Source organism: Dromaius novaehollandiae, chromosome Z (assembly GCF_036370855.1).
Source record: "Dromaius novaehollandiae isolate bDroNov1 chromosome Z, bDroNov1.hap1, whole genome shotgun sequence".
NCBI lineage: Eukaryota > Metazoa > Chordata > Aves > Casuariiformes > Dromaiidae > Dromaius > Dromaius novaehollandiae.
The window spans coordinates 5,178,376-5,188,717 of NC_088132.1; the positions used below are offsets into that span (position 1 = coordinate 5,178,376).

The 10,342-nt window shown below is 39.3% G+C and overlaps 1 long non-coding RNA gene across 1 annotated transcript; it reads right to left on the minus strand.

The window, feature by feature from the left end:
- Positions 1–445: 445 nt before the first annotated feature.
- On the minus strand, positions 446–6,650 carry LOC135324649 (uncharacterized). The gene is made up of 3 exons (XR_010385950.1): positions 6,537–6,650; positions 1,538–1,627; positions 446–555 (listed from the first exon to the last, which is right to left on the minus strand). It is a non-coding gene; the product is annotated as an uncharacterized LOC135324649 (long non-coding RNA).
- Between the last annotated feature and the right edge of the window lie 3,692 nt (positions 6,651–10,342).

Consider the following 10,342-nt stretch of genomic DNA (forward strand, 5'->3'; position numbering starts at 1 on the left):
TCTAAATATGTTGCATTAAATTTATAACTGTTCCCCAGATCCCAGCCTTTAATTCCATCCCAAGATTTTAACTTGTCCATAAGTCAAATGCATTAAAAGTTGTCACTTTGTTTGCATCAATTGCAGTTAAAACATGAAACTTTTAACCCTTTGAATCTATTTCCCTTTTAGCTTTCAAGTATGGGTTTTTTTAGGTCCAAAACCAACCCTATTGATTCCTCTGCATATGGACAAGGCTTGAAAGGGAAAGAAATGTGTTAAGTGTTTTGTAATGCCCAAGATTTTGAAGTTGCAGAATACCTGTTTTGAACAAACTGTTCTGTGACTTAAAGAACATCCAGAGTGTTTGGACGCATTAATAGCTTATTTCGTGAAAGTACAACAATGTCTTAACAAAAGTAGCTAATGAATAATTTATTATATTCCTAATGTTATTCATATTTGGTATGAAACTAGAATATCGGAGGGGGAAAAAAAAAAGTCCAAGCTTCTTGCGGGTTTTGTTCATTGCAAAAACTCCAAGAGGGAAAGCTGGAGCCAACTGTCTCCTCCATTCTGCAAAGCAAGGGAGAAAGAACTGTGAGTCTTTCCACATCGAGAGTTCTTAATTTTTCTGAGCTGGTAATTCTGGATCAGCATTTTTTGCAACCTCTGGATAGTTTACAATGCTTACCCTTCAGCTGGAAGGGAAAGCTTCCAAATAAATGGACAAACAGGAAAGAAGCCAGGGAAGAAATAATGAATAGCAGAAAAGGAAACAAATGGAGTCACAAATAACATGGTAGGGTTTGCCAATGTTGTGATGCAAAATATCCTAGAATATATCAGCTCATAAAAGCAATTAAGGTATCATGCAGAGTGGATACAAAACAATTAACTTTATCCTTATCTTTCATGAGAAATGGCAGGTGAATAAATATGGCAACCAGCTTGGACAGTTCTGTAAAGTGTGTATAAGTGGCTTGACTGATACCCTTAGTATAGTAAATCTAGAAGAGGTGTTATTGCTCTGAATACCAAAACTATTATAATGTCCTTTGTACAGGTTACAAATTTCTGACTGAAATTTCAGTTAGAAACCCAGTAAAATACATTTGAAAATCTTCAGTGGGCATAGGATTATTGAAATGGTAAAACGGTATTAGAGTCAATCCTAAACCCACTGCGATTCTCATTACAGCTCTATATCACTATCATCCTTTCTGGTGCCACCATCATTACTTGTGTGGAGATTGCTTTCCCTCTCTTAACACAGTGTAACAGGGAAATTCATTCATGTCTGCTTAGATAAAGAATTTCAGATTCTATGCAGTCCTCTGCAGCCATATATAAGGAATATTAAAGTGTTCACTTTTTAGGGAGAAATTTCACAGCATTTATGACTGTGTGTTTTGTTTCTTTGGCCCTACTTATAACTTAAATTTAAATGTTGTGCTTGAGAAGATGCAAGATTTGCTGCTGTAAATACAGTACAAACTTTCCTACTTTCTACCTTAGTTATGACCTGAAGTTTCTCTGTAGAAATGAGTTGACATACCAACTTCACTGCCAGCTTGGCTTTCGCTGCTTGCTAAGGAATGATGGCAAAGAGGCTGACTTCAGAAGACTTCTTCAAACGTAGATATGCCTGATATGGTAAAGAACATAGCAGGATGTTAGCATACACATACAGGGTCCCACAAACAGAAGTTCAAATATTCAACTAGATGAAGAGCTCTATAAAGTAAGAGTTTAAAAAGATCCTGTCTGAGCCATAGTGAGCATGTGCAGAATGACTGTACTTTGCATGTGCAGTAGGTATGTGCGCTGCATAATGTATAGTCACAGCTGCCGCTGAACATCCTGCAACCAGTAAAATATTTCTGAAACTGATAAAAGAGAAGATAATCTGGTTGGTAGGTCTACAAATGTTTGTTTTGTTTTACATGAACCACAATGAAAACAAGAGGGAACAAAAACTGTTTAAGTCCTTTCTGGATGCCCACTGGTGGCCTACCTGTGTAAGACTCTGTAGGACTTCTGCTAAGTCAACTAGAGCTTTATCTTTTGATGAAGCTCTTTATTAAATGAGGTGATGGTGTAATATTGTTTTTTTGTCTCCTTCAAGAGAATCCCATCTTAAATGCAAAGACGTCCTTATAAGTATTCTGGACTACACTCATTCCCTTTTAGGTGCAGTTATAACATAGACTTTATAAAATACTAAACCAAAACTCTGGATCTGCCTAGTTTCAGGTTCTGGATCATCTAAAACTGAATTCAGATTTTTCAGTCTAAGTTGCCCTGTAGCCAGCACAAAATTAACCATGTGGTAGTTAGTAGCCAGAAGGACAAGAAAAACAGTGAAAGACACATCATATTGTTAGTGCTGAACTTTTTTTGGATATGTTGACTGTTATTCTGAGGTTAGGGAGCTATATTCAGAAATGTTGGTTCTCCATTTTTTTGTTTGTTTTTTGAGTTTTGATTTGTTTGGGAAGAAGGTAGTAGAATCTCTTTCACTCTTTTTTGCTGATGTCAGCTGTGATGTGAGGAGCAAGCAGCTAGGACTGATTCTCACTGTCTGTAGAATCAGAAACGATCCTTGTCATTAAGTCATGACAGGCTGAAGACACTGCATTTTCTTCTATGATGTATATGTCGCTTTTCATTAATTCTGAGAGACCTGCTAGTTTAGAAATGAGGGTAAACAGAGTTGTGTATTGGATTAGGTCTCTGCCGTGAATAAATGGATTCCCTGGCAAGTGTGGAAAAAAATGAGTAAGGCCAAAACCCCTCAGAGCAGAAAATGTCACAGTGATTGCTAATACATTACCATGCAGATAAATGCCTAATAAAGCCCCTATTAGGATGTCATACCTGCTTACTACCAAATTCTCTAGAAAGTTTATTTGATTTGTCTAAGCTAGTTATCAAAGTCTTAGTGCTAAGAAACAGCTCACTGGGCCTTAATGTGTCAGAACAGAATGACTAAATTGTGAGAATTCATAGGCCTCTGCTTTGAATAATTAACTTTAGATTAATTCTTTGTAGAAGATTCCAAGATGTGTGTATAATTTTCTCTTTGCATAAAGCATTTTCTCCTTGTGCTGCCTTTGAAAAATAAACTGTTTAGCAGTGTGGCTATTCTCACCTTCATTCTATTCATCTCTGAGTTTTATTCCTTGTTTTCCTCTCCTCTCTACTTTTTGTATTGCAGTTGCTGTGCTGACAAGGCTCTGTACTTGGCTGAAAATAAAATGTGAAGCTGTCATTTCCCACCAAATGGAACACGTATCTTGTCAGCACTGGCTTTGTGGCATTCCACAAAGGTATTCCAGGCATTCAGCACAGACTTTTTCTGTCTTCCCCCACGATGCTGATTATACTCAAAGCATGACAGTTTCACACTGAATCAGCAAAAGAAGTAAGCAGCTGACGGTATGCCCAGGGAGTACATCTGGTGTGGCAGGTGGGAATTCAGATACAGCCTCCTGTGCCTCCTGGGTGAAACTGTGACTGCACTGAAGTTAGTGCCAAACTCCTGCCAATTTCTGTGAGACTGGGATTGAATTTTTTGAGTCATGGCATCACAGTCTCTGTCCCTGGATAGTAACAATTGCTGAGAATAGTGCTGTTTGCTATATGATTGCATGATTAATTTGGTTCCCAATCTGCTTCCTACTGTACTGTATGTCTACATTGCAGAAGTCACCATTGAGTTTGGCAATTTTAGCATAAGAATTAATGTATGGAGGCCAAGTAATTTTTTTAATCAACGGTCTTTCCTTCTTAAAGAATAAAAACCCTGTAAATAACAAACTGTGGTATCCAGCCTCTGGATAAACAGGTTACCTAGATCATGCTTTGGGGAAAAGGAAAGGACTGCATGACATCCTGACCTCTTCCAACCATACTGCCTTTAATTGTGTGACATGACCTGTACTTTCAGCTGCAGAACACTGGATATGGGCTGTGGGTGCTTTGATCTCTTGGTGGCTTGAGATGAGGAAGAGTTTTTGGACTTGGGAGTAGAGCTGACTAGTGCAATAGCTTTAAAGAATAATGTTTACAGAAGAGTATTTATCCTCTTCCAGTGAAAACAGTAGTACATGCATCTAGGAGGGATTATTGGTGTGTTACAGCCTCTGCTCAGATTGATTGTTTTCTGAAATGGTGGAATACCTCAGAGTATTTTGTGCTGTCTGTGCTGGCAGACTACCACAGCACTATTTCTGTGCTATACTCTCTTGGAAAGCACACTTGGTCCTGATGGAAGATATCATGGATAGGAACAAATCGGTCTCTGAGGCCAGGAGGGTGCCCCGAGGAAATGCTAGATGTGTGCTTGTCATTTTAAATGCTTCCTAAGCTCTGTGTTTTCCATGTATTCTCTGGAATTTAATAGGCATCCTTCTTTGCCACCCAAGTAATGGCATTTGCAAGGTAAAGAGTGTGGTCCTCAACAGCTGTCTGCATACAAAACAATACAGATTTCCAAGCAATACAGATTTTCTGCTCTAGCTGAGCTTCAGATAAAAAGAGACAAGAGATATGTAAAGCTATCTTTAAGCAACCTGTATGCTGTATGTGCTGGGCTTCACCTTTAATAATCAGGTTTTAAAATTTGCTCAAAAATACATTAATTTATGTTGCAAGCCAGGCTTTACCACAACTGGTCCAGGTTATATGTACAACTGTACAACTTTGTCGAACTACCGTACAACTAAGATGGAGTCTATATAGCCTGGACCAGAACTCCTACAACAGATAGAGTAAGGAAGCAATGTCTTGCACTGGGCTCCCTCAAATTTGCATGTAATCAGGAACCCCTCTCCCACCTTCCCCAAGCGGGATTTAGTCCAGAAAGCAGTTTGTTTTGTGAGAAGGAGTGAGTTTCGAATGGAGCATATCTAAAGGAGCCTGTCAACGCAACACAAGCATTGCACATTACTCCTGGTATGGGCTGGAAGCTTGCCCACTGATCAAAATGTTCCTGCCAGGACATTTGTTTCCATGCTGCTACACACCGTAGGGACAGAAGTCCATCTCTCTTTTCTACACTGTTTTAGAGGTGCTGTTAACAATTGCTGCAGATAATGAATTTTAGGAAATTATGGTCTTTTTAGATCATTACGGTATTTCTCTAAAATCTCTATTGGACTGTAATTTTATTCTGGGTTGTATTTAGTACCAGTTACAGAAAATATATATGCATATATATATGTGTGTGTGTATATATATATATATTTTATAGGGGAAGGTGGTGAAATTTTCAAAGTGACATTAGGGCAATTTGTCTGTAAAAATGTCTCCCAGCTTTCAAGGACCATTGTTAAAAAAAGCTGGACCAGTATCCTTTGGCTGTTTTATGTTGCTGTGGTTTGAAATGCAGCTTTGGGATTGAAAGCATGTAAAGTGTATCCATATGTCTGATCCTTGCAATGGAAATCTCTTTTCTTACATCAAGCTGCTGAAAATGAATGTATTCAGGAAATCTTTATGTGGAAGAGTTCTGTTCCTCTTCCAGTCTCAATAAGTGCCTTAGCCATAGAACAAAGATACTGGGAAAGCACACCAGGAAAGCATCACTGTTATACTTGCTGCTTTTGAACAAGATCTTACATTCTTACCTCATTTCTTGCTGCTGGCCAAAGTCTAGTGAAAATACTAATCCAAGCTGTTTCTTTTTTTGATGTAGTATGGGATAAAACTATGCAATATGCCAGCTTTAGAAACCCAAACTTTTGAAAATGGTTTCTGGATCAGAACAGAGAAATCATGTGTAAAAATTTCACATCATTGAAATTGCTGAGCATTCTTTTTGTTGTTGTTGTTTATTTCAATTCATCAAAACTTCCTTTTCTGTAGAACGAAAACATTCAGTATGTTTTTTTTATCATATCCTATACTATTAAATAGACATGAAAAGTAGTGTGGAACAGATGATTTGAAAAATTTCACCTCAGACATATCAAAAATCTTATTCCTGACCTTTCCAAAGCAACCTATTTTCTATGCTGATGAGCTGTTGCAGAAAGCTTTGTGTTTTTTTTCCCCACTTCAGAAATAATTCATCAGAAAATTTTCATTCTGGTTTAATGGTGAGCAACCAGAAATTTCTGATAAATGGCATTATAGCAGTGTGAAATGTTGAAGAACAATTATATACAAAAAAAAAGTTGGAATAAGACTTCTACTTAAATAGGGCAGGATTTAATTTCAGAACTGCTGACTTCCATATTAATTTTTCCATGTATGTGGTCTTGAATTTGTGGCTGAGCACACTGTTCTAGGAATACAGAATTGCTTTTTCAAATGCGGTGTAATTGTCATTGTCGTGGGAGGACTGACTGTCTTTTCAGTCCTGGACCGTGAGGGTTTCGTGTGGCACGAGGGAGGGGAGGAGGGAGGAAGGAGATTTACTGCGTGACTCCACAACTTCTTTTAAAGATCTAAATTTACTACACAAGCTATAACAGTAGAAAGCAACAACTGTTATCAACAGAAACTTAGTTCAACTAGAATACTTATTTTCCAGTTCTCATTGATCTTACCCACGCGTTGCCTGAGCAGCCAACGTACACGCAATCCCAGGGCAGTAACTGCGGGAGGGCGTCCCCGTCCCGAGGGGATCCGCAAGTTGGCAGACCCGCTGTCACCCACGAAGAGCCAAAGTCAGCCTCCGGGGCCAACCTATTTATACCCTTCAGGGAAGGTGGAGGTGGAGTCGCGAGGCCAGTTGCAGTTCTCTTCGCGCAGTCGCAGTCCCTGGCTCTTGGCTGCTGCAGGGTTCAGCTCTCCTGCGTTGTTGTTATGACGATCACAGCCCCAGCCATGGGGTGGGAGGGAATAGCCGAACACCCCCAAGGGCAGGCTAGCTGCCTTGAGCACTCTTCAGCACTGGAGAAAGGAGTTTGAGTGACCGCGAATGACTGCTTTACTCTTGCAGTGGTGGTCCCAAGGAGAGATCCCATAGCTTGGGTGAGAAGGAGTTAATTCCAGTCCTCAGTGATTAACACTGCCCCAGCAGTGAGAGTAGCTGTTATCTCCCAAGGTCCTGAGGAAGAAGAGATAGTCCAGACCACCCTGATTAACACTGCCCCAGCAGTGAGAGGAGGCTTTGTTTCCCACGGTCCTGGCACCCAAGCAGGCCTTATCTCAAAGCCTTGACATCCTCCCTTTCAGAGAATGCAGACTGCTTGTAACTGGCACTAGATGGGAGGGGGAAGCTGGGAACATGCCCCCCACATCCATGTTTTGACATTCTGTAATTAACAGTAGTTTTCTAATAAAATAGTTTTGTAGTAATTAAACATACATTTTTGTGCTTAGTTTAAGCACCTTCTTAGATTTATTATCAGACAATAAATTCAGATTAGTATAATTTTGGTTAAATTTCTCAATTCCTTTTAATGACTTTCTTATTATTATTTTTAAAATACTTTGTTTTTTCAACACAGTGTGGTAAGTATGGACACTTTCGGCACTATAAGTATTTTATTCACTTTGTGGAAAAAAAATTACTTGTGTTTTCGTGATTAATACTCTAGCTCTGGATTTAACCTCAACAGATTTTTGTTCATTTGTTCAGCTGGATAGGCCAAAAAACTAATTTGAATTAAGCAACAGAGAGAAAGAATGTTTAGTTTATTAAGTAAATGAGTTTTGGACAAAATAATGGCTGAAAACCAGTATCTCTCTTCTTTTGTTTCTGAAAGGAGGAAATTCCCACATGCTTCCTGCGGGTTTCCCCAAGGCACTTTGCTCCCATTGAGTAGTTCCAGGCAGGCTCCAGGTATTTATGGATGCTTCTGCAGAAGTGCTATGGCTTTGGGATGGATATCTTCAGTATATTCTAGGCACTGAACTACACTGTTTGGTAATTGAGAATTCTGCTTCTGCCCAACTTCTCCACTTCTGCTAGTTGAGAATTTAGCACATGACCTCTGTTGGGTACTCCATTAGCAAACTGGGCTCTGCTGAGTGAGCAGTCAGTGTATCAGTCTGCCGTGACTTGCCGATACCCTGGACTATGCAGCTCTCTGGCTTAACTCACTCATGAAAGCGGAATGGCTTCTGCTCAAAGAGAATAGGTGGAAAGATCCTGCAGTCCTCAGCACGTCTGTCCAGCCCACCCAACAGTGACTGGAGGATGAAATGAAGTTTAACACTGCAGCCTGTACTGCTAAGAGCACACTAGTGAGTAGATGTAAAGGTTTTAAAGGATGTAGGCCAAGCTTCTCTGTTGTTAACCTATATTTTGGTTGGATTACAAGAAGTAACAGAGCACATTGCAAAGAGAGATTAGGTGCTTGAAACGAGGTTGTAGAGAAAAAATGCTTATTTTCTGAGGAACCCTTCATTATAGTAAAATGGTAGAGGACAGACTTTTGTGAAGAGTTTCCACTTGGCTAGGTGATTAAGTGGTCAGGGAATTGTATAATTGGTAGTATACTTTTTATATTCCTGTGTAAGTAATTTCTTTTTTAAAAGCTCACATGTATAATACTTACAGACCTGTCAGCCAATACCTCGCAGAAGACAAAAAAATTATAGAAGAGAAAGATTAAGGATGTCGTGTGAGAAGATTGATTGCAATGACTTTCTTCCATCAGCAGTTTTACCACAAGGATATAATTTATGAAGCAAAAGGACAAGGCCAGAGGAAGTTCATGGATACTGTCGACGGAATGACTCAGGTAGAAACCAGGATAATGTTTTAACTAACCTACTTTTCTTTACATGAAAACATAGCTAAAAGTCAAGTGGGAGGATAAATGGCTCCACTCCAGTTTTGGTGATCCTGTTCCATTTCTGTGCTATATTCCCCACTCAGGCAGAGCATATCGAAATAATCTGTGCATATGACAACGCATAAGTTTGTTGCTAGTGCATGTGTGATGGATCTTGCTAGAATCTGGATTAGCTCCACAGACTTCAATGGAGCAAATCTGATACATATAATTTTAGCAAAATCTATAGTCCGGTTTAGTTACACATGGATGACTGAAGGAGAAATTTCTGAAACTGCATTGTAACAAATGAAGAAAAGAAGAGCTAAGAGAGTGAAATTTAATCTCCTTTTCACAAATACAAAGAATATAGTAATTACCTCAGAATTAGAATGCACTGGTTGTTAGATGTCTATTACACCTGCACTATACATGAAGGAGTAAGGAGGTTTTGATTACTTGCATCACTAAGTACTTTACCGGTAGAGCTTCACTTTTGTCTGTTTCACAGTCACCTATAGCAATATACACTTGTGCAGTGTCAGAATACTACTCTGTTGTCTTGGTTTGGGTGCACTTTTACCCTTGCTTTGCACTAGTAAGTAATTGCCCAAATGGAAAGATGATAGTGAATAAAACTTTACATGACTTGAGCATAGAAAATGGCCCAGAAATTACTGACTGGAATTGTCTGGTAAATTATAAAGGCTTTGTGAGAAGAAATATTGACAAAATTGATCATTATCATAGGAGATTAAGCCAGAGATTGCTCAGATGTTTTTACCTTAGCAGCTCTTTTGAAGGATCAAGGTTTTTGTGGGAACTCAATGATTGTGACAAAATCTGAAGCTCCAGAAGTTTTGTATGATTACTGTTTTTTTTGCAAGTACCTTTAAATACCTCCACATTGCAAGCACTTTCAAGCTTTTTATTGTTCTGTCCTTGGACCACCAGAGCAACTAGGCAGATTTAGTATGATATATGGAGTTCAGGCTGTCTTACCAGAGGGAAAATGGCTTTAGGTTCAAGAGAGTATGAAGGAAGCTTATAGATTGTATTTTTAGGTTGCAAGAGTCTTTGCTCTGAAGAGAAGTTATAAAAAGGTTTTATTTTTTTCTGACTGGACAAGGCAGCCCTGGCTGCAGAAGTGCTTGAAAATTGTTGGGGATTGGAAAAGGTTGAAAGGAGGAGCACTCAGAATACTGAGGGATAAAATTTAAGAAGCTGGAAATAAAATAGAGATTTAGATGGAGATGCTTCACATACTGCAGCCATCAGATGGCAAACAAACCAGATTAGATGCAGACCTACCAATTGCCATTCATGCAGCTCAAGGTGTCACCTTGAGATCAGACTAGGGCAGTGAGCTCTACATGGAGCTGCAACTTAAATCCGTTCAGAAGGTGCAGCTGGTGCAGAATGTGTTTGCTGGCTGAATATTCAATGACTATTTTCATGAACACCACAAAGCTGTGTTCTGCAAAAGGCCTGGGTCCTAACTCGTTAAGAAAATGACTCTTCTGTTACAGTGTTCAGCCGTGCTTGTCATCAGTATGGGCAGCTGCCTTTTACTGGCTTAAGAAAGAGGAGCTTGTAGGTTCACAGAGCCTTTAGGATGTGCTGTCTTA